This window comes from Dermacentor variabilis, unplaced genomic scaffold (assembly GCF_050947875.1).
Source record: "Dermacentor variabilis isolate Ectoservices unplaced genomic scaffold, ASM5094787v1 scaffold_20, whole genome shotgun sequence".
Taxonomy (NCBI): domain Eukaryota; kingdom Metazoa; phylum Arthropoda; class Arachnida; order Ixodida; family Ixodidae; genus Dermacentor; species Dermacentor variabilis.
This window is the reverse complement of record NW_027460368.1, coordinates 2994256-3013903: the sequence shown is the minus strand read 5'-3', so window position 1 is coordinate 3013903 and position 19648 is coordinate 2994256. Positions and strand designations below refer to the sequence as shown.

The 19648-nt window shown below is 45.3% G+C and overlaps 2 pseudogenes; both read right to left on the bottom strand.

The window, feature by feature from the left end:
- Nucleotides 1–8499: 8499 nt before the first annotated feature.
- LOC142568553 (U2 spliceosomal RNA) lies at nucleotides 8500–8703 on the bottom strand (annotated as a pseudogene).
- A 10042-nt stretch (nucleotides 8704–18745) lies between these two features.
- On the bottom strand, nucleotides 18746–18927 carry LOC142568548 (U2 spliceosomal RNA; annotated as a pseudogene).
- Between the last annotated feature and the right edge of the window lie 721 nt (nucleotides 18928–19648).

Below are 19648 nucleotides of genomic sequence, written 5' to 3'. Positions count from 1 at the left end.
GGAGAACTTTCATCACGCGTGTTAGAGAGAAATACCTTGCCGCGGTCGCTCAAAATGACGCGAGGGGCTCCATGGCGTAAGTAACTTGAATAAAGAAGGCAGCCACTTCTGAAGCAGTCCCCGAGCGGACAGAGGTAGTTTCCACGTATACCGCGTCAAGTGATCCAGAGCAGTGATGATCCATCGCTTGCCGTCTGCAGTAGCCGGGAGAGGACCGTAAAGGTCAATGCCGACGACAGCGAAGGGTTCTGCTGGATAAGGTAGTGATTGTAGAGTCCCGCCGGGTGCAGCGGTAGGTAGCTTGCGGCGTTGGTAAAGAGTGCACGAGCCGATGTATCGAGCTATGCTGGTTGAAAGACCTGGCCAGAAGAATCGGCTACGTATTCGCTCACGGATTTTGAGGTAACCCAAGTGACCAGACGTCGGGTCATCGTAAGAATCCTGGAGAACTTGAGGACGAATTGAACGCGGAACGACAGGAACCCATCGATGGGCCTCCGGGTGACAAATGTAGCGGTAGAGTACACCGTTCTCTAATTTGAATAATTCGAGCTGTTTTCGAAGGCTGGGAGTTCGGTGGTATTGAAACCCCAATGAGGCAATCTATGATGTCGTGGCAATATGGATCGGTGCGCTGGTTAGCGGAAAACACAGAAGGGCGACTGGATGTCATGTGGGTCAGGGAACCAATAGGTAACACTGAAGACGCGACGTCGGTGCGGCCAAGTTGACGAGATGACGTAAGGTGATCGAAAGATGGCGGTAATGGGCAGGGAGGCAGTGAGAAAGTGCGACGGCGTCTTCGTGCTTTCTTCCGAACTTATAAGCGACATCGAAATGATATGCTTGTAATCTGAGGATCCAGCGGCCAAGGCGTCCTGACAAGTTTTTGATCGCTGACAACCAACATAAGGCATCATGATCGGTAACAACAGTGAAATGTCGACCGTGGAGGTATGGGCGAAATTTCTGCATGGACCATACAACAGCCAGGCACTCCTGTTCGGTGATTGCGCACTTCTATTCCTCGGAAGTCAAAACGGGGCTTGCGTATGCGACGACTTTCTCGCGAGAAGCATCAATGGCACGCTTACCGACATACAGTTGGAATACAAGTATCTAGCAGTATGTTTCACCGAATCACTCACTTGGCATAAACATATTGACACTGTCATGGCAAAAGCTAGTACGATGCTACATTTTATTCGCAGAAATTTCAAACAGGCAACACGCGAAGTCAAATAAACTTTGTACTTCTTACATGTCAGAACAATACAAAACGCAGCTTGCATATGCGACGACTTTCTCGCGAGAAGCGCGGTCGCGCTGCAGCAGCACCGCGTTAATTTCTTGCCGCTAGCGTCAGTGTGCAATAGAGTGAGTGCTTACTATCAAAATGGCAAAGGACGGTTGGGGAGGTTAAGGCGCGCTTAAGTTCCCCAAAAAGCAGCTTCGCACCGATCGGACCACTGGAAGGAATTGACACTGGCAAGAAGTTCATGGAGGGGCGCGGCAATAGTGGCACAGTCCCGGATGAAACATCGGAAGTACGAGGCGAGACTAAGGAAGTTACGCAATTCTTTCGCACGAAGTGGGCGTGGCAAGTTGAGCACTGCGGAAATCGTATCAGGATCACGTTGAACGCCGCATTTGTTTACAAGATGGCCCAAAGCTTTAATCTCTGTGCTAGCGAAACGGCACTTCTGGGTGTATTTAAATATCTTGTTGCGAGGTTTTCAGTATACATGCAGTGAACTTTGTTTCCAGTGACACATTCTTGCCCTTTACAAGCTGTATCTTCCCATTTGTATATTCAATTGTATCTTCGCATTTCCAATGCATATTTTGTAGAACTTATGCTATTTATGTGTTCTCTCTGTTGCGACTTTAATTTCGATGCAATTACTCACAATACACGACCGGTGACAGCTGCTCCAGCGCAATACATCGGAACGAAGGACAGCGTCATTCAGATTTATCCCTGGCCGTTGCATATGTACAAAATGCAAACAAGGTGCTTGAATGACAAAGTTTCATTGAAATATTTGTCCTCAACTCGTTCATTTCATGGCCTTTACGTTTTAAGGGGACACTAAAGGCAAATACTAAGTCGACGTGGACTGTTTAAATACCATTCCAGAAACCTCGCAATGCTTGTTTCGTGCCAAGAAAAGACTTAGTTTACGAGAAAATTGCATCTGAAGGGTGCGAATACCTTTTTCGACATTCAAATCTCCCGCCAACCAATCGTAGGTGTGGTCACGTTGCATGCGCCATCACCACCCTTTGCTGCCGTCGGTGAGTAAAACGGCGTTCGACATACGGCGGTACCGAGCCAAGACAGAGTGGCGGATTCGCCACTGCAGCTGCTTTTTGGTCACGTGGCATAGACCATTCGGGCATCTCACGACACAACGTGGAAGTTGAATTCTCCGCTTCTTGTACTTTGTGCGAGTTTCGGGAGCCAGCAAGATCAGCGCAGCACTGCGCGATAACTACTGAAACACGAAAGCGTGGGCGGCGCGAGGTCGAGTGAAAACGAAACCTTTCGACCACCCGCATCGTTGTCAGGGTTATTTTAATGAGTGCTTTTTTGCTACAATTGAAATAGAACTGGACAAGTTGCATTTTATTTCGTCTTATAATACAATGCAAGGATGTTTCGTGCAACGAGTGGTTGAGTACTAGTGACAAAATTTAACTGAGGAGTGCTTTCGTCATCGCGCAAGTACTTGAATGTCTCGGGGGAGTCTCTAATCATGTTCTCAGTTTACCTCGATTTCTCGATTATTAAGGCTCTATTCGTGATAATATTGACGCCTTAGGTATTCTAGAGCACCAATGCATCACTTTAGCGTGACTCAATATTTGCCTTTAGTGTCCCTTTAAATACGAAGCATTTCTTGGCGAACATTTACCTCTTTGACAGTATGTATAGCCGCCTACGTATTGGTGCTCTCATGGTCGTTTTGTTAACTTGGTATGTACCAAAACTGGCATAGCATGACAAGAGTGTATGACGGATATAAATGATAAGCCATGACATGCGTGTCATGTAAGTCATGTAGGTGATGAAACAGCCGCCTACGTCTTGGCATGTACCAAATTTGGCATAGCATGACAATAGTGTGTGACCAACAAAAATGTTAAATCATGACATGCGAGTCATGTAGGTTATGAAACAGCCACCTAAGTCTTCGTATGTACTTAAATTGGCATACTATGACGTGCCTAGCGTTCGATATGCCTAGCGTGCCTAGCGATGAATTCGGAGCAATGGGCCAGCCCAGAGATGTAACTAAGTACCATATGCATGTGTCCTTAGCACCAACACACATCTCTTATTTCAAAGTAAAGAAAAAAATAACACTAAATTAAAACAATTCACAAAAATCGCACTTTAATTTGAACTAACACAGCCCGCGTGCTACCTATAGTTTCTTTTCTTGTACTGGAGACGTAGCTAAAAGATAATATTTAGCCAAAAGGCAGGTAAAAAATAAACTTACTGATCACATCTGCTAAAGTTACTACTACATATTATACCGTTTTTTTTTTCTTCTAAGGCTACGGATAAGGTAGTTCTGACGAAATTCCAGTGTTAAATACGGTACTACGATCTCGGCATATCTCAGCACGCATCGCCAGTAGGAAACTTCAGAAAGCCTGCGGAGTTCGTACTCACGATTATTCGAGAATGGAAGCAAACAACTTATGAATTCACATTTTCCATTCCAATAACATTGTCTGTACTTCTTCAAATGTTTCCATTTGTCACATGTTAGATGCATAATTTTCATCAACTAATGTTTAGCGCCGTAAGATGTAGTCGTGCTTTATTCACACGACTACAATGAATGCCGCAGCTCAGTGCTACATTTCCGCCTCGCCTTCGCCACCACGTGAATTGACCTTGGAGTTTCCGTCATACTCTTCATTTTATTCTCATGGTGACGTCACACGCTAGAGGGAGCCACTGCAACTTCGCAGTTGTAAAAGGAGACCCCATCCGAAACAGCCACATGCCCAAAGGCAGTGGCTGTTTCGGATGGGATCTAATCAAAGAGCTTTACGAATCGTATATATAACCATCTGTTACAGTACCACACTTGTCCCATGAGCAGGCTGTTCTCCTCTACGCAATTATACAATAAAACAGCGAGCGGTACCTAAATATCCTCACTGCAACAAACAATCATCTTTAGGAGCATAAGTACTTTATCTAAGCAAATCATTATTTTCCGTCTTTATCGAGTTTGGCGGATCTACTTGCTTCGAGTCCCGTCGAGTGAACTGGGCCCACCTCGGCGATAGTGTAGCAGTACAGTGAGCCAATCCTCGAGATATTGTAATAAAAATTGCGCCCATCATGAATATGGTGCAATGAGAACAGGGTTGACCCTGGAGAGAGTGTTATCTGCGGGAGTCACGTGACCCTTGTGGTGTGGTGGGGCTCCGCCTATACAGGGTGGATCGCGTAACTGGAACCAAGGATTTAAGAAGTGTTTAACCGAGCTGAATGAAACCAAAGACATGATTTGTCGTCACGTGGCTCTCTTTAAGGTGTTTTTATATTGCGCTTAATTAGTTAATTACTTAATATCAATAATGCATTTTTTAATCTTCACTTTAGGGCCAAGTGCGTTCCCTTACGTTGTAGATGGCATTCGAAAACCACCAATCAATTTTTTTGTGGCAACGTGCACGCAGCGTGCCCATTTTTTTTTCGGCGTTTAAAAAAGCCCGTGAAATATGAAGTAAAACCACGTGACTGCGCTCATGCGCAGTCGTATTGCGGCGCTCTCAACCGCGCTTCGTACAAAAGAACTGTACGCGCGGACAGTGGCTAAGCGAGCGGCCGAGGCTCTAGGCATCGGCTTGACATTGTGTGAGCGTCTTTGACGATTGCACATGGATAGGAAGCACCGTCATCCATGATAAGCGATAGGTCGACGCACGACTTTATATATATATATATATATATATATATATATATATATATATATATATATTTCCATCGAATTTAATTGAAACGTATGAAGATAGCGTCGCGGAACGTTGAATCAGACAAGTGCGTCAGATCTGCTTAACCAATTTTTTTTTTTATCGCAAGAGTGCTTGAACATTGCTATTGCCTCTACGCCGTGGGTCTTCCCGGCACTGCCGTCGTGCCCGGAGAACATTTACTTTAAAGAACTGGAAAACAATTCCCGCCGGACACATTTCTATGATAATACCGACCTTAGTACGATTACCATTGAAGCAATGTGGCAACAAACTGCATTGCCACCGCCGGGACCCGTCATGTTTGATGCGTGCATACAGCCTGCCTGCTCTTTCGTGCTTCCTTCGGAGCGGACTGCGCCATCTAGCTGCGCGGCCGCGAATCTGCGCGTGGCGCATGTGCAAATACAGACCAGAATTTCCACTGCCTGCAGGCGGCCATTATGTTTTTTTATGGTGATGATGATGATGGCGGAGGGGCTGAGGGAATGGCGTTGGTGGCAGCGGCCAACACCGCGTTTGCGGTTGTCGGTCGCCAGCGCTGGCTCGTTACGAAAGCGCTGCTGCCGTCTTAGCCTCTGTGAATGCCCGTAAAGGCTCACTCGCACTTGATCGACCGGACACCGATTTAGGTCTGCCGACTATCGGCGACAGCGTTCTTTTAGCTTCGTGTCCGCGCCTCTGTCACACTGTACCAACGCCGAGATCTCGGCCGACCGTCGGCAAATAGTCGGCGTCGGTACAGTGTTATAGAGGGGCCGATATGAAGGGAAAAAAACGCTGTCGCCGACAGTGTCGGGTCTGCGTAGTGTGAGTGATCCTTTAGGGTGTCTTCACTAGTGCGATCACATTTCAGAACACAAGAATGTACCACGGAGATCATTTAGGGAGAACAGTCTACAGCACCATCTACTATAAAGGAGCTTCAGCATCGTCTGCTTCACTGCTGTTGCAACATCGTGCAGTTGACCAATCTTTCTCGGAGAAAGCTTCGTAACTATACACGTATTTTTGAGGGCTTTAGGTACGGTATGAAAGATAGAAGACGACATTTAGTACGCTGTACATTATTTCTTTGTGAGTCGAGTGTGAGATTTCTGCAACATGTTGTATCCAAAACACAGTTGTGTGTAGATTGAGCTCCATGTGCATTCCCTTTCGAAAGTGAACAACGGTGCCCCCTTTTAGTAATACAATCACTACAACGGGGCATGTGGGTTTGAACCGGGGACCTTTCGATATGCAGTCTAATGCTCTATCACTGAGCTATGATGCTCCCCCCCCCCTTTTCTTTTTAACAGAATGACATACAAAGATAAAAACAAGTTCGATTACATGGATCAACGTGGCAAGCTAAAATTCCTTGAACTTCGCTAATTCCTCCAGAACACACAACAAGTTATCTAGTCCTGCCTGTTCGCGATATATCTTACCTATGAAAACGATGCTTTCAACAAAATTTTCTCGTGTTGAGCACACGTTGACACCAGCATGTGTTACCGCCATCCATGTCTTCCAAAGACCGTGGAGGCCTACCGGCAGGAAACGTATGCCCTGTGCTGTTATCAGCAGTTGCTTTATAAGAGCTCTTTGCAAGACGTTCCAATAAAATATTGAATCCTAGTACTCAATAAAGGCGTACTCGATTATCACCGTTTCGTTGCAAAGAACACAGTTTGTCGTCCAGGGCACAAATATTCCTTTGTGGGCAATCCATGTCTCGACCGGCAGGGTAAATGTATGCAACCTAAAGAAAAATGACTGCATTTGGTCTCAGTAGCATCCTTTTAACTATCTTTAGTACATCTTGTCCTGGACCTCCATTGTATATCATTGAGTACAAAGGCACTGGCAACATATCTTCAATTAAATCCTTGTAAAATGTATTTCTTGTTACTGTGCTCAGGAGCTGCAGTGAAAACTGAGCTTTTAGTATTCGAAAGGGATAGACTACCTCCCGCAAGTAGCGTTTACCCAGTAATTTAGAGGTTATGCACTAGACACAATAAATTCAGTCAAAGCATCTTTCAAACAGACCTGGAGTATCATACACAAAAATCAATCACTTTGGTCCCGCAAGAAGACAAAACGCGAAACAATCTGTCGTAAAAACAAATGCGGCAATCCAAGGCCACCATCTCGAACAGGACGAAACGAGTTAGTTCGGCTGATCCTTTCCCAAGTGGATCAGATAAAAACGACAAACACTTTGTGCATTTTCTGTAAATTCGCTCGAGTCATCGACAAAACTTGGAGGACATACCATACTTTGGCGATTAAAAATTAACTACAAACAGTTGCCTTTGAAAACATTGATAAATTACCACCTTGATACCTTCCAGTTTCCTGTTTTACACGTGACGTCTCGTCCTCCAAGTATTACGCGCTACTATAGTAGTGCTCCAGAGGCACAACTGAATGTTTCCAAGGGGGCTTGGTTCATTGTAGATTTCCAAAGGCCTGCGGTGTGACGTTCTAGCTTCCTTGACAAAAGCCGATGCTCTTGTCCCTATTTATCTTGCAGCCGGTTTGCCTGCAATATCTAAGAGCATGGCTTATCGACTCTTGCACAATTTCGTGATCTGTACAAAAGATTGCCACATCATCAGCACATGCAAACGCTTCAACATGCGACGATTGAAGACTATAACCATTAAAATTATTTCATTCTTTTTAGAGGTGAATAGAAAGGCTCTATATAATTTGCAGAGAGGGGACAATAGACAACGTTGCCTAATTGATGATCTAAGCCTAATACTATCAGTTAGATTCTTATTCACAACAATGTTTACAATGCAGTCATTGCATACCATCTTTAAGCCATCGACTATCGCAGTACCTATGTTTACATGTTCAAGAATACTAAAAAGAGCTTGCTGCGACACACGTTCAAATGCCTTGACCCCCCCCCCCCCTAAGTCGTGCTCCAACATATCTACCCGACTGCCGAAAATGCAGTAGCACCCGAGAATACTACGGCCTACTTGCACATTTGTACAGATAGAGCGTCCTTTTATGTCTCATGTTTGGTGTGGTCCAACAAGAAATTTGATGACGCTGTGCAGTCGTTTTGCCAACACTTTCGTATCAATTTTGTAGTCGGTGTTTGTGAGCGTTATCAGACGATGCGCCCCCGCAGATAGCAGCTTACCATGGTCGTCAGTTTTAGCAACCAGCACCACGTGAGCAGCAGGGAAAGAAACTGGCATTTCTTTCGTTTCGTACGCTTCCGTGATGCCTGCATGCTAAACGGGTGCCGCATCATCAACGGAAGCTTTGTAGAACACGGCACCATTTCCGTCTGGCCTAGGTGTTTTCCTCAACGTTAGTTCTGTTATCGCACAATACAGCCAAGCAGTATATGGCTAGATTCTGAAAAAAAAAATTGCGTGCGTCTATCGAGCCGTGTAGATCGAGAATTTGCCCCCATAGGTGGGCTGATCCCGTAGATAGAGTACTACCAGGCCGATACGCGGCGGAGCTAAAGCAGGCTTTAAGCACTCCCCTTTCCCTTCCCCTAGTGCAAGGTAGCAAACCGGAGGTTTTAACTCTGGTTAACCTCCCTGACTTTCTCTCATTTGCATCTCTCTCTCTCTCTCTCGCTGCAAAAATAAGTTTAATACCTTAGGTCTAAATACAACCCCTATTAGATATTAAACTGATAAGAACAGATACTACACTTTGACGCGCGTCGACCATGCCTCTCTCGCATTGCCCTCTCTTTGTCGGCGTTCCAAGCGCTTGCCTATCTCCTTTCCGCTCTCCCGTGGTGCCGGTCCCATAAGCGTGCTGCCCGCCAGGATCGCGAGGCGGAAAGAAATGCGAACCGTCCATGTAGCCCCGATCCCGTAAACTTGGACCATTTCACCGGAGGAACAGCCAGGTTTCAGTGGCAATTCAATCAATTTGTGTGGCCTGTGTTGTGCGCGTGACCGCTTGTGGTTTTCGAATTTCCTCACAAACATTAATAACTAATAATAATTTAATCAAATCTAATAACAGATAAATAATCTATTGCAAGCAACAATTAAATCTGCGAAAGATACCTTCTTTGTTAAATTAAACAAGGACTTGAGATAAAACCTAAAATCGTTTTTGAAATATGTAAAAAAAAAACGAAAAGAAGAATAATCTATACCATCTTTATCTAGCAACTGCAAAACCGTGACATCAGACTATAAGAAGGCGGAATGCTTTAACCAGTACTTCTAATCCGTGTTTTCGCAGGTATCTGCTGGGGGGAGACTTCGCTTTTGAACAACGCCAATCACGGCGATATGATGCCAGACATTGAATTTGATGTTAGTGGCGTCGATTCTTTATTACACCATTTAGATGAAACAAAAGCAATCGGACCTGATGGAATATCCCCAGTGGTCCTTAAAGAGTGCCATATGATAATTGTTTCGTATTTACCGATCATCTATAAGCTTCCCCTTGAAACAGGCCTCATCCCTCAAGATTGGAAAACGGCAAGCGTGATACCAGTTTTTAAACCGGACGACAGAAAACACAGAGAAAACTATAGGCCGATTTCACTAACGTCGATATGTTGCAAAATATTCGAACACATTTTATATGGTAACATATTTGCATTCCTTGACTCAAACGCTTTCTTTACACATTCCCAGCACAGATTCCAAAAAGGTTATTCCTGCCACACGCAACTAATATAATTTCAGCATTTTTTATCCAAAGCCATTGATAACAGTAGTCAGGTAGACGCGGTTTTTATTGATTTTCAAAAAAGCTTTCGGTACTGTGCCCCATAAGCTCTTAGATGTAAAGCTTGCTGCATTAAATGTAAACGAAAACGTTCAAAATTTGATACGAAACTACCTAAACGGAAGAACACACTCTGTCGTCCTAAACAACGCCGCATCTTCACCAATAACTGGTTCTTCGGCCGTTCTGCAGGGAAGTGTACTGGGCCCCTTGTTGTTTTTATTCTACATAAACGACATCGTCGAACTAATTACATCACCCATAAAACGAGTAAATTCGATGACGTGCTGCTTCTGAGATCATGCTCAGTGTCTTAACTCAAGGCACTGCGAATCATCAGAGACATAGTTGCTTGCGCTAACAAGACTAACGGAAAACAAGTTGGGACAGGACAGAGCGCTAGTTCCGAAATACACCTACTTTGCTCGTCAGGGTTCGAACGACTGGTTATTTTTCTAACAAGACCTCATAAAGAGGCAGGCGTTTCATTTAGTTCATTACAAAATTTTGGGCCATGTTGTAGCACATCATGAACCTTGCTAAGCATATTGCAACCGCCAAGATACCTCACCTTGGCAGACGTAGGGGCCGGATTGCTGCAGCAAGCTCGTTTCCACGCGCACAACGACGGAACACATAAAGCCCACAGGAACTCAGTCCATCTTACGGCCGGACGAGTTCGAGCTCTGAAAGCCAATTCCCATGTGTTGCATCCACTAGCTTACGAAACGGTGGGGACTCGGAGGAAGAGCTGCAGATGGGGGACTTTGTGCCCGCATTCGGAGCGCATACGCTTGGTTATCATTGTGGCATAGCAGGCTGAAGATGCGCAGGGCGCAAACAAATGTAGGACTTCAAAAGGCACTAAACGGTTGTTGAGCACAAAAGATACATCTGTTAGCGCTAGTAACTATGTCACAGCAAATGCGTAAACACCAACTAGCCCAACTTTCTGCATAATGTCATAATTCACTCATTGGGAAAAATAAATACTATATTTTAATTGTTACGTTGCATAGAAATTTATGCGCGTGAACCAAAACAGTTTTTTTTTCGTTCTGGTGCAGAAACGGAAAGGAACTTTTTTTCAGTTCACTGAAGCTAAAACCAGAAAGAAAGCATTCGCAGTTTCGTAGGAAAGGCGATAGCAAATTGGTAGACAGCTGTGCGAAGTAAAGGTAGTAGATTTATCAGCCGTATAAACTTGAAAATATTCGCCTAGTGAATGAACAAGCATGGTGTCAGCGCGCACAAGCAATCCTGACTACACCACTCTCGATGAGGGCGAACGCTCGCTTTAAAAACGCTAGCGTTCGCCAACACGGCAACAGCAGCAGCGAACAAAGTGACCTTTATGCTGTATATCGCTTCAACGCAAAAGCGACGAGAATACAGCGCGCACAAAGATATGAGCCCTCTGCAGATTGCTTTCAAGATACGGCGCCCGTGATGGCGCGCGATGGCGCACGGCCATGCAAAGTACGCACTTGGTGGAGTCGAAGCCACCACTTTACCCTGCCGTGCTGCCTCCCCGCATTCCACCCGATCGCACGCAAGATTGAGAAGCGATCGTCAGTTCCACTTGAGGCGACCGGTCAGGACAATGCTGCCGCCGCCGCTCCCTCCCTCCCAACGCCCACGACCTTTCGCGCGACGGAAGACGGCGCGTTTGCTCACCGCTTTCCTCCTTCGTGCGCGCCAGATTAGGCAGCGATTCTCGGCTTCCCTCGCGTGCTTTCACTCGTACATAAAGCATACGACGCTCGGCGACAGTGTTATCGCCCTTAGACGTTTTATGGAACATGACGGCGACAGCGACAGCAAAAAATATGCAGCTCCCACGCACTGTGGGAATCGATGCAAGCGAAACTTTCCGTGCTGGATTGTTTGATTGACGATAATTAGCGGCAAATGTTGAGGGCTAAAGCTTAATTTCTTCAACGTTTAGGCTAACACGAGAGTGATGTGTTGATGTTATACGTTACCTTGCGTGCACCGCTTCTGTTTGTCTGCGTAGTACACACAACACACAGGGAGAGGTGTTTGCTTAGGGCGTTGTTGTGCGACATATTTTATAACCTCTGAGAGGGTTGAGCGTTGTCATTTCCTCACATGGCACATCGCATTGTGGCAGAAGTATTAAACTTGAATTGGATTATGGGGCTGTATGTACCAAAACCACACTTCGATAATGAGACAAGCCGTAGTGGCGGATTCCGGATTAATTTTGACACCGTGATATTCTTTCACGTGTCCCAAAATCTAAGTGGACGTGCCTTTTCTGTTTCGCACCAGTCGAAATCCGGCTGCCATGATTGGGATCAAATCCACGACTTCGAGCAATGCCATAGCCACAAAGCTAATGCGGCGGGCCCAGATTTAACGGTCGACCTCTTCCATAGTGTCACCTGGACCCAGCGGTGCACTATAATTAATGCGGCTCTGCTTCTGCACGCCCTGCGTTATCTGTCCGCTTGACATATTTGCATGGCGCTTATTTTTCAGAAATAGCAGCAACGTACAGTACCGTACCTTGAACTAAAGCTTATCCTGTTTACTCGCAACCGCTGCCGCATAGTAGTGGAGTTTCCTTGCCTTCTCACGTCACCTCCCCCCTCTCTTATATGGGAACTTCCTCTTCTCCCTCTCCTTGTTCCCCTCTTCTTCTCCTCTCTACAGTTCTATCTGCGTCCCCTCAGGCCTCTCACGTTAGTATAAAGGGAAGCACCACTGTTTATTCTGAAGGGAATCACGGATGATTACAGCTGTCAAGCGGCTAATCTGGCGACGGCCAGGGAGCTCCAGAGGGCTTTGTGCACATTCGACGCAGTATGGTGAAAACGAGTTTCTCCCGTCGCCTTTCCTCTCTTGCTCATGCCTGTCATCTAGATACACGCTCTGAACCACCCCCCGACGTGGTGTGCGCGACAGCAGCCCACAGCAGTAGCAGTAGTGGGAAAGTCGAAGGAAGAGGTTAAGAAAGCTTCGCTTTGAAATGTGCCTGGAGTGTCCATATAAATGCCATCCCTATAAGACATTTCCTTCCGACATCCTGCTTGAGCGCGATCGAGGACGGCAGGCTGGTTCCCGCTTTCCTGCCTTGCGTGCGCGAGATTGAGCCTCAATCACCGGCTCACCGTCGCACACTTTCACTCGCACATGCAGTATACTGTGCGCGGCGACGATTTTATCGCCCTTGGACTTAACACAGAACCTCACGGCGATGCTTAAGGCGACGGCAGAAGTTCACCTAGAGTGTCCATATAATTGGTAGTGCAATAAAATGCGAAATAATAAGACGTTTCGTCTCCCTCACGCGAGCCTTGTTCACAATAAAACTCCTTTTATCTAATTTTTCTGATCGGCGTCCAACCTCCAACTACATACAATGCCTCCTCCTGAGAAGACTAGTTTCCTAGTTTTACGCACACATGTTAATGAAGCTGCCATAAAAGCCCAAACGTCTTGCGATGACGGCTTGTGGATGCATGGTAGTGCCATCTACGTTTTGCGGGGCCAACTTCTCGGTAGCAAAAGCGTTTGACGTTCGAGGCTTCTTCCGCGAAGTCGTCTACTGTGCCAGCTCACATCACTACGCATATACAGAGTACACAATGGTACAAATGAAGCATATGAGGGAGAATATTCGGCTCAACATCGCGTCACAGTCTGACCTGAACACAGCCATGGGTGTTTATAGCCCTCATAACGGCACGTATTACACTGGAGAGCCTCGAGAGTTTGCACGAATTCGAAGCAATGGGCCAACCCAGAGATGTGACTAAGTACCATATGCATGTGTCCTTAGTACCAACACGCATCTGTTATTTCGTAGTAAAGAAAAAAATAACATTAAATTGAAATAATTCACAAAAACCGCACTTTAATTTGAACTAACACAGCCCGCGTGCTACCTATACTTTCTTTTCTTGTACTGGAGACGTAGCTAAAATATAATATTTAGCCAGAAGGCAGGTAAAAAATAAACTTACTGATCAAATCTGATAAAGTTACTACTACATATAATACCCCATTTTTTTTCTAAGGCTATGGATAACATAGTTTTGACGAAATTCCAGTGTTAAATACGGTACTACGATCTCGGCATATCTCAGCACGCATCGCCAGTAGGAAACTTCAGAAAGCCTGCGGAGTTCGTACTCGCAATTACTCGCGAATGGAAGCAAACAACCTGTGAATTCACATTTTCCATTCCAATGACATTGTCTGTACTTTTTCCAATGTTTCCATTTGTCACATGTTACATGCATAATTTTCATCAACCAATGTTTAGCGCCGTGAGATGTAGTCGCGCTTTAATCACACGACTACAATGAATGCCTCTGCTCAGTGCTACATTCCCGCCTCGCCTTCGCCACCTCGTGAATTGACCTTGGAGTTTCCGTCATACTCTTGATTTTATTCTCATGGTGACGTAACACGCTAGAGGGCGCCACTGCAACTTCGCGGTTGTAAAAGGAGACCCCATCCGAAACAGCCACATGCCCAAAGGCAGTGGCTGTTTCGGATGGGATCTAATGAAAGAGCTTTACGAATCGTATATATAACCATCTGATACAGTACCACACTTGTCTCATGAGTAGGCTGTTCTCCTCTACGCAATTATACAATAAAACAGCAAGCGGTACCTAAATATCCTCACTGCAACAAACAACCATCTTTAGGAGCATAAGTACTTTATCTAAGGAAATCATTATTTGCCGTCTTTAACGAGTTTGGCGGATCTGCTTGCTTCGAGTCCCGTCGAGTGAACTGGGCCGACCTCGGCGATAGTGTAGCAGTACAGTGAGCCAATCCTCGAGATATTGTAATAAAAATTGCGCCCATCATAAATATGGTGCAATGAGAACAGGGTTGACCCTGGAGAGAGTGTTATCTGCGGGAGTCACGTGACCCTTGCGGTGCGGTGGGGCTCCGCCTATACAGGGTGGATCGCGTAACTGGAACCAAGGACGTAAGAAGTGTTTAACCCAGCTGAATGAAACCAAAGACATGATTTGTCGTCACGTGGCTCTCTTTAAGGTGTTTTTATATTGCGCTTAATTAGTTAATTACTTAATATATATTATGCATTTTTTAATCTTCACTTTAGGGCCAAGTGTGTTCCCTTACGTTGAAGATGGCATTCGAAAACCACCAATCTAATTTTTTGTGGCAACGTGCACGCAGCGTGGCCATTTATTTTTTCGGCGTTTAAGAAAAGCCCGTGTAATACGAAGTAAAACCACGTGACAGCGTTCATGCGCTGTCGTATTGCAGCGCGTTCAACCGCGCTTCGTACAAAAGAACTGTACGCGCGGACCGGAAGCGAGCGGCCGCGGCCTTAGGAATCGGTTTGAGATTGCGTGAGCGTCTTTGAATATGGCACACGGATAGGAAGCACCGTCGTCTCTGATAGGCGATAGGTCGACGCACGGCTTATATATACATATTTCAATCGAATTTATTTGAAACCTTAAAAGATAGCGTCGCGAAACGTTGAATCAGACAAGTGCGTCAGTTCTGCTTAACCAATTTTTTTATCGCAAATTATTCTCATGCGACGGAGTGCTTGAAGATTGCTATTGCCCCTACGCCGTGGGTCGTCCCGGCACTGCACTCGCCCCCGAAAAAAAATGACTTTAAAGAACTGGAAAAAAATTCCCGCCGGACACATTTCTATGGTAATATTAGTACGATTACCATTGAAGCAATGTGGCAACAAACTGCATTGCCACCGCCGGGACCCGTCATGTTTGATGCGTGCATACAGCCTGCCTGCTCTCTCGTGCTTCCTTCGGAGCGGACTGCGCCATCTACCTGCGCGGCCGCGAATCTGTGCGTGGCGCATGCGCAAATACAGACCAGAATTTACAGTGCCTGCAGGCGGCCATTATGTTTTTTTATGGTGATGATGATGATGGAGGGGCTGCGGGAATGGCGTTGGTGGCAGCGGCCCACACCGCGTTTGCGGTTGTCGGTCGCCAGCGATGGCTGGTTACGAAAGCGCTGCTGCCGTCTTAGCCTCTGTGAATGCCCGTAAAGGCTCACTCGCACTAGATCGACCGGACACCGATTTAGGTCTGCCGACTATCGGCGACAGCGTTTTTTTACCTTCGTGTCCGCGCCTCTGTCACACTGTACCGACCCCGAGATCTCCGTCGACCGTCGGCAAATTGTCGGCGTCGGTACAGTGTTATAGAGGGGCCGATATGAAGGGAAAAAACGCTGTCGCCGACAGTGTCGGGTCAGCGTAGTGTGAGTGATCCTTTATGGTGTCTTCATTAGTGCGATCACATTTCAGAACACAAAAATGTACCACGGAGATCATTTAGGGAGAACAGTGTACAGCACCATCTACTATAAAGGAGCTTCGGCATCGTCTGCTTCAGTGCTGTTGCAACATCGTGCAGTTGGCCAATCTTTCTCGGCGAAAGCTTCGTAACTATACACGTATTTTTAAGGGCTTTAGGTACAATATGAAAGATAGAAGACGACATTTAGTACGCTGTACTTTGTTTCTGTGTAAGTCGAGTGTGAGATTTCTGCCACATGTCGTGTCCAAAACACAGTTTTGTGTAGATTGACCTCCATGTGCTTTCCATTTGGAAAGTGAACCACGGTGCCCCGTTTTAGTAATACAATCACTACAACGGGGCAAGCGGGTTTGAACCGGGGACCTTTCGATATGCAGTCTAATGCTCTACCACTGAGCTATGATGCTCCCCCCACCCTTTTTTTAATAGAATGACACACAAAGATAAAAACAAGTTCGATTACAAGGATCAACGTGGCAAGCTAAAATTCCTTGAACTTCGCTAATTCCTCAAGAACACCCAACAAGTTATGTAGTCCTGCCTGTTCGCGATATATCTTACCTATGAAAACGATGCTTTCAACAAAATTGTCTCGTGTTGAGCACACGTTGACATCCGCATGTGTTACCGCCATCCGTGTCTTCCAAAGACCGTGGAGGCCTACCGGCAGGAAACGTATACCCTGTGCTGTTATCAGCTGTTGCTTTATAAGAGCTCTTTGCAAGACGTTCCAATAAATATTCCAATAAAATAAATAAAGGCGTACTCGATGGTCAGCGGTTTGTTACAAAGAACATAGTTTGTCGTCCAAGGCACAAATATTCCTTTGTGGGCAATCCATGTTTTGACCGGAAGGGTAAATGTATGCAACCTAAAGAAAAATCACTTTGCATTTGGTCTCACTAGCATCCTTTTAACTCTTTTTATTACATCTTGTCCTTGACCTTCATTGTATATCATTGTGTACAAAGGCACTAGCAACATATCTTCAATTAAATCCTTGTAAAATGTATTTCTTGTTACTGTCCTCAGGCGCTGCAGTGAAAACTGAGCTTTTAATATTCGAAAGGGATGGACCACCTCCCGCAAGTAGCGTTTACCCAGTAATTTAGAGGTTATGCGCTAGACACAATAAATTCAGTCAAAGCACCTTTCAAACAGACCTGGAGCATCATACACAAAAATAAATCCCTTTGGTCCCGCAAGAAGACAAAACGCGAAACAATCTGTCGTAAGAACAAATGCGGCAATCCAAGGCCACCATCTCGAACAGGACGAAACGAGTTAGTTCGGCTGACCCTTTCCCAAGTGGATAAGATAAAAACGGCAAACACTTCGTGCATTTTCTGTAAATTCGCACGAGTCATCGACAAAAATTGGAGGACATAGCATACTTTGGCGATTAGAAATTAACTACAAACAGTTGCCTTTGCAAACATTGATAAATTACCACCTTGCCACCTTCCAGTTTCCTCTTTTACACGTGACGTCTCGTCCTCCCAGTATTACGCGGTACTATAGTAGTGCTCCAGAGGCACACCGAAATGTTTCGCAGGAGGCATGGTTCATTGTAGATTTCCGAAGGCTTGCGGTGTGACGTTCTAGCTTCCTTGCCAAAAGCCGATGCTCTTGTCCCTATTTATCTTGCAGCCGGTTTGCCTGCAATATCTAATAGCATCGCTTATCGACTCTTGTACAATTTCGTGATCTGTACAAAAGATTGCCACATCATCAGCACATGCAAACGCTTTAACATGCGACGACTCAAGATTATAACCATTAAAATTATTTCATTTATTTTTAGAGGTAAATAGGTTATATATAGTAATAATAACAATAATAATAGGTTATAATAATATAATATAAATAGGTTTAGGCTATATAAATTACAGAGAGGGGACAATGGACAACCTTGCCTAATTAATTATGTAAGCCTAATACTACCAGTTAGATTCTTAGTCATCACAATGTTTGCAGTGCAGTCGTTGTATACCATCTTTAAGCCGTCGACTATCGCAGTGCCTATGTTTACATGTTCTAGAATACTGAAAAGATCTTCACGCGACAGCCGTTCAAATGCCTTCGCCCCCCCCCCCTAAGTCATGCTCCAACATAGCTACCCGACTGCCGAAAATGCCATAGCACCCGAGAATACTACGGCCTACTTGCAGATTTGTACAGATAGAGCGTCCTTTAATGTCTCATGTTTGGTATGGTCCTACAAGAAATTTGATGACGTTGTGCAGTCGTTTTGCCAACACTTTCGTATAAATTTTGTAGTCGGTCTTTGTGAGCGTTATCAGACGATACGCCCCCGCAGATTGCAGCTTAGCATGGTCGTCAGTTTTAGGAACCAGCACCACGTGAGCAGCAGGGAAAGAAAGTGGCATTTCTTTCGTTTCGTACGCTTCCGTGATGACTGCATGCTAAATGGGTGCCACTTCATCAACGTAAGCTTTGTAGAACGCGGCACCAATGCCGTCTGGCCTAGGTGTTTTCCTCAACGTTAGTTCTGTTATTGCACAAAACAGCCAAGCTGTATATGGCTAGATTCTGAAAAAAAAAATTGCGTGCGTCTATCGAGCCGTGTAGATCGAGAATTTCCCCAATAGGTGGGCTGATCCCGTAGATAGAGTAATACCAGGCCGATACGCGGCAGAGCTGAAGCAGGCTTTAAGCCCTCCCCTTTACCTTCCCCTAGTGCAAGGTATCAAACCGGAGGTTTTAACTCTGGTTAAACTCCCTGACTTTCTCTCATTTGCATCTCTCTCTCTCTCTCTCTCTCTGCAAAAATAAGCTTAATACCTTAGGTCTAAATACAACCCATATTAGATATTAAACTGCTAAGAACAGATACTACACTTTGACCCGCGTCGACCATGCCTACGTTCGCATTGCCCTCTCTTTGTCAGCGTTCCAAGCGCTTGCGTATCTCCTTTCTTTCCGCTCTGCCGTGGTGCCGGTCCCATAAGCGTGCTGCCCGCCAGGACCGCGCGGCGAAATTAAATGCGAACCGTCATGTAGCCCCGATCCCGTAAACTTGGACCATTTCACCGGAGCAACAGCCAGGTTTCAGTGGCAATTTGTTCCAAATGAATTTTGTGTGGCCTGTGTTGTGCGCGTGACCGCTTGTGGTTTTCGAATTTCCTCACAAACATTAATAACTAATAATAATCTAATCTAATCTAATAACAGATAAATAATTTATTGAAAGCAACAAATACATCTGCGAAAGATACCTTCTTTGTTAAATTAAACGAGGACTTGAGAGAAAACCCAAAAGCGTTTTGGAAATATGTAAAACAAAACGTAAAAGAAGACATATCTATACCATCTTTAACTAATAACTGCAAAACCGTGACATCAGACTATCAGATGACGGAATGCTTTAACCAGTACTTTCAATCCGTATTTTCGCAGGTATCTGCTGGGGGGAGACTTCGCTATTGAATAACGCCAATCAGGGCGATATGATTCCAGACATTGAATTTGATGTTAGTGGCGTCGATTCTTTATTACGCCATTTAGATTAAACAAAAGCAATTGGACCTGATGGAATATCCCCAGTGGTCCTTAAAGAGTGCCATATGATCATTGTTTCG